Source organism: Chrysochloris asiatica, unplaced genomic scaffold, assembly GCF_000296735.1.
Source record: "Chrysochloris asiatica unplaced genomic scaffold, ChrAsi1.0 scaffold00143, whole genome shotgun sequence".
In the NCBI taxonomy this organism is placed as follows: Eukaryota; Metazoa; Chordata; class Mammalia; order Afrosoricida; family Chrysochloridae; genus Chrysochloris; species Chrysochloris asiatica.
The window spans coordinates 3351861-3357300 of NW_006408661.1; the positions used below are offsets into that span (position 1 = coordinate 3351861).

A 5440-nucleotide genomic window follows, 5' to 3' on the forward strand; every position below is an offset into this window, starting at 1 on the left:
GAAATCACCACAAATATGGATCTCTTCCAGTTGGTTGGCCAAGTAGCTGCTTTCCAACATGTCGAGTAAGCACTTTCCAGAGTTCATCGGTTTGTTGAAGTATCTCAATTGGTATTCCATCGATTCCTGGAGCCCTGTTTTTTGCCAACTCCTTGAGTACAGCTCAGATTTCTTCCTTTTATACCATTGGTTATTAATCATTTGCTATGTCCTGAAATCATTAAATGTCAACCTTTATTTATTTATTTATTTTGGTACACTGTCTCTATGTTCTCTTTCTATCATCTTTGATGTTTCATGCATCATTCAATATTTTGCTAATAGACTCCTTCAATATTGCAATTTTAGGCTTCAATTATTCTTCAGTTCTTTCTTCTTGAGAAGTGCCAAATGTGTTCTTAACTTTTAGTTTTCTAACTCAAGTTCTTTGCACATTTCATTATAATATTTTGTATTCTTAAGCCACCTCTTAATACTTTTATTTCATCATTTATCTCATCATTCAGTTCTTTTACTTCATCATTTGTCCCATTCACTTTAGCTATTCTACAGTTAAGTTTCCGAGTCTCTTCTGACATCTATTTTGGTCTTTTCCTTTTTTTCTTTCTTCTTAAGAATCTTTTGCTTTCTTTATGCATGATGTCCTTGATATCATTCCACAACTTGTCTGATCTTCAGGCATTAATGTTCAATGTGTCAAATCCACTCTTGAGATGGTCTTTAAATTCAGGTGGGAAAAACTAAGGTCAGACTTTGATTCTCATTGGACTTGTTCTAATTTTCTTCAATATCACTTTGAACTTGTATATAAGCAATTGATGTCCAGTTCCTCAGTTACCCCTTTGTCTTGCTGTAACTGATGATATTGAGCTTCTCCGTCATTTATTTACACAGATGTAGTTCATTTGATTCCTCAATGATTCATCTGAAAGGTCCAGTCATCATTCATGTTGTTGAAAAAATGATATTTGCATTGAATAAATCCTTGGTCTTACAAAATTCTACCATTCAATCTTCAGCATCATTTCTATCACCAAGGTCATATTTTACAGCTACTAATCCTTCTTTGTTTTCAATTTCCTCATTCCAATTACCAGGAATTATTAATGCATCCTGATTGCATGTTTGATCAATTTCAGACTGCAGAAGTTGGTAAAAATCTTCAATTTCTTCTTGTTTGACATCAATGGTTGACATAAACACTGGAATTATAGTTCTAGTAACAAGTCTTCCTTGTATGCATATTGATATTTTTTTACAGCTTCCAATTTTCCTACATTCATACTTTGTACATTCCATGCTCAGATTTTTAAGGAATGTTTGTATCAGTTTCTTATTATTTTGAGTTTTGCCACATAAGCAAATAAAGGTCCAAAAGTTTTATTCCATCTATATTATTAATACCTTGAGGAGATAGCTCTTTCCCCATCATACTCTGAGTGATTTCTAACCCGAGGGTCTTGTTTTCCAGCTCTATAGCAAACATTACTCCGCTGATTTCATAGGCTTTTCATCAGTCAATTGTTTCAGAAGTAGATTTTCAGGTTTGTTTTAGTCTGGATGTTCTGCTGAAACGTGTCCATCATGAGTGACCATCATGGTCCAACATCATAGCAACAGTAACATACCACAGTAAGACAAACTGACAGATAAGTGGTAGAATAAAATAAAATAAAAAAAGAAAAAGCTAAAATGCCTTTAAGACACCTCCATTCCTGGTACCCACTGAATAATTCTCCTCTATGTGGTAAAGTTTGGAATGTGCCTTTCAGACCTTATTATATTCATTTGCATGTATATATGTGTACTTGTGGAATCCTGCTGTGTTGCTATAGGATAAGCACTAGACCACAAAGTCAGAGCTTCAAACTCACCAACTGCTCCTTGAAAAGCCTATACAGGGTCACAGGGTCACTATGAGTAGGAATTGATTCAATAACACTTAACAACAAAAACAAATGTGTAGTCACAGGAAAAAGATAGCTGTGTTTGCTCATGTTGTTTATATAAATGAAGTGAAAAATACTTTTATATAGTTTGCACTATTATGTTGCTCTACCATGTTAGAATTGACTTTGTATCTTATAATTTTTTGCTATCTATCTATCTATCTATACATATTTATTTTTTTTTAGTTAGGAAAGAAGGCTTGGCAGTCTAATTCTTGCAACCAATCATGGGAATGGCCAAGGACCAGGTAGTATTTCCTTTTTTTCTTTCCTATACACTTTGATTATGAATTTGAGTGAAGGTTTACAAAGCAGATTATGTTTTACATCCAGCAAATCATACACTTTGTTTCATCTCAATGATTGTACTCCCCTCAGTGTAACTTCACTTATCCCACTTCCTCCCTATGCTTCTTGGTCCCATTCCTACTTCTTTCCCAACCCTTCAGAATTTCGTCCTTATGTAAAGGTTGCCCTTTTGATCTCAAATGGTGAGCCATTTTGTAGTGTGCACGCTTCACTAACCGTGTTGTCCTTATTTCTATCTACTGCTTGGTTGAAAACTGTGCCTTGAGGATAAGTTCAGTTCCCAACCTGAAGGGTATCCAAGGGTCATAGTCTTCATGTTCCTCAAGTCTCTTTCTGAACAGTAAGCCTGATCTTTTTTTTTATGATTTTGAATTTTGGTCCACATTTTCTCTCACCTATCTAGAATCTTCTAATGAGATCCTTTTCAGATCAGTTGGTAGTGATACCCAGGTACCATCCAGTTCTTCTGGTCTCAGGGTCATGGACACTGATGTCCACATGTTTCATTAGTCCATTGGACTAATTGTTTCTGAGTTTCTTCAATTTTCTGCACAGGGAGAGACCAATAATTGCATCTTAGCTGACCATTCATGAGGTTTTAGGATCCCAGTCACTACTTACTAATGTAGGACGTAGAACATTGCTTTTTTTAACTATGTTATGCCCATTGAATATAGTGTCCTCAAAACTATGATCCCGAGCCCCAAGACCTAACAAGTCATTCTCTCAAGAGAATGCTTGGTAATTTCTAATAAGTTTTCATTATTTTGTCCTCTGTACTCAATCACAATCATGAATATGTTTGTAGCATAAACAAATACCAACATAAAAGTACCGTTTGTCAAACCTTTATATATTTGTAGGTATACAGCCAGTCTCCCTCCCCCATCTATTCAGCCTGTGTATCTATCCATGTATCTACGCATGCATCACTATTATTGGAGGATTGTACAGCTAACGTTATTTACCTTAATTCCTTTTAAGTCTTTTTTTTTTTAACTTTTTCCTGTGAATTGAGTGAAGGGCTACAGAAAAGTTCATCAATGTTACATTAACTAATCACACCCTTTGTTTCCTCTCAATGATTGCAACCCACTCCATGCAACAAAAGTTGTCCCACTTCTTCCTTGTGGTTACCCATATACAAATACCCTCTTTCAAACTCTTATATATTGTGGTGGTGGTGGCTGTGTGCCGTGTGTCCGACTTATAGTGACCCTGTACAGGGTTTCCAAGGCTGTAAATCTTTATGGAAGAGAACGCCTTATCTTTCTCCCATGGAACAGCTGGTAGTTTTGAACTGCTGACCTTGCGATTCGCAGCATGATTTGTAACCACTATGCTACCAGAGCTCCTTATATATTAATGGGACACACACATATACACACACATACATATATATCCTACTCTTCCTCCCATACCCATTCAGCCTGCATCGCTATCCATTTGTCTACACACAGAACACTGTTGTTTCAAGGTAGAAAGTCTGTATGGACCCTCTACAACAAAGATGCTGTTGTTGTTGTTTTTAAGTGCCATGGAATCAGTTCTGAGTCATAGTTGTCTTTCTTGTACAGGGTCCATACAGACTGTCTACCTAGTCTGTTTTATTTTGGCTAGTGTACTTTATTGATGGTACATGACAAGACTGGGCTCTCTAAAGCCCCTCCCCTTCTCCAGGGGGTCTGGATGGAAACTGAGGATGGGAGTTTCTCAGTGTGTAGGGGGATAACAGTTGGGGTAAGGACTCCCAGCAGCTGAGGGCCTCTCTCTTCCTCTAGTGCTGTTGCTGGGGCTGGTGGTCCAGGGGGCTCTTATTCTTTGGAGGCCATGTGGACCATAAGATCCACCACCCTGTTGCTATAGCCAAATTCATTGTCATACCAGGAAATAAGCTTGACAAAATGGTCGTTGAGGGCAATGCCAGCCCCAGCATCAAAGGTGGAAGAGTGGGTGTCACTGTTAAAGTCACAGGAGACGACCTGGTATTCAGTGTAACCCAGGATGCCTTTTAGTGGTCCATCTGATGCTTGCTTCACCACCTTCTTGATGTCATCATATTAGGCAGCTTTCTCCAGGCGGCAGGTCAGGTCCACAACAGACACATTAGGAGTGGGGACACGGAAAGCCATGCCAGTGAGTTTCCCATTCAGTTCAGGGATGACCTTGCCCACAGCCTTGGCAGCACCGAAGTAGATGCAGGGATAATGTTCTGGGCAGCCCCATGGCCATCACACCACAGTTTCCCAGAGGGGCCATCCACAGTCTTCTGGGTGGCAGTGATGGCATGTACTTTGGTCATGAGTCCCTCCACGATGCCAAAATTGTCATGGATGACCTTGGCCAGGGGGGCCAAACAGTTGGTAGTGCAGGAGGCATTGCTGACAATCTTGAGCGAGTTGTCATACTTCTCATGGTTCACGCCCATCACAAACATGGGGACATCAGCAGAAGGGACAGAGATGGTTACCCTTTTGGCACCACCCTTCAAGTGAGCCCCAGCCTTTTCCAAGGTTATGAAGACACCGGTGGACTCTACAATATATTCAGCACCAGCATCACCCCACTTGACGTTGGTGGGATCTCGCTCCTGGAAGATAGAGATGGGCTTCCCATTGATGATAAGTTTCCCGTTCTCAGCCTTGACAGTGCCATTGAACTTGCCATGGGTGGAATCATACTGGAACATATATACCATGTAGTTGAAGTCAATGAAGGGGTTGTTGATGGCAACAATCTCTACTTTGCCAGAATTAACAGCAGCCCCGGTGACCAGGCGCCCAATACGGCCAAATCCGTTGACTCCGACCTTCACCATCTTGTCTCAGGGATGCGACTGGTACTGCAAGAGAAGCTGCAGCTTCCTGTCGAACGGGGAGGAGCAGAGAGCCCTACCTTGTCTGTTAACTTGCTGCCTCTCCTATTCTCTTTAACTCTTTCACTCCTTTCTTCACCTGCCTCCCTCTTGTATATTGCCAGGCATTGTTTTCTTCCATTGTGCCTATCAGGAGCCAACTCAACAGCAGCTAGCAACAGCAACATCATATTGATTATATAAATACAATTAAAGGTGATTTAACCATCTGCCTATTAATAGGCCTGAAATCTTAGCACATAGTTGAGTATCTTTCTCAGTATTTTTCCCAGTCTATCCACAGAGTCACATTTACAGTAAGAGTCTA

General features: G+C 39.9%; 1 pseudogene; it reads right to left on the reverse strand.

Moving 5' to 3' along the window:
- Positions 1 to 4105: 4105 nt before the first annotated feature.
- LOC102811276 lies at positions 4106 to 5076 on the reverse strand (annotated as a pseudogene).
- Between the last annotated feature and the right edge of the window lie 364 nt (positions 5077 to 5440).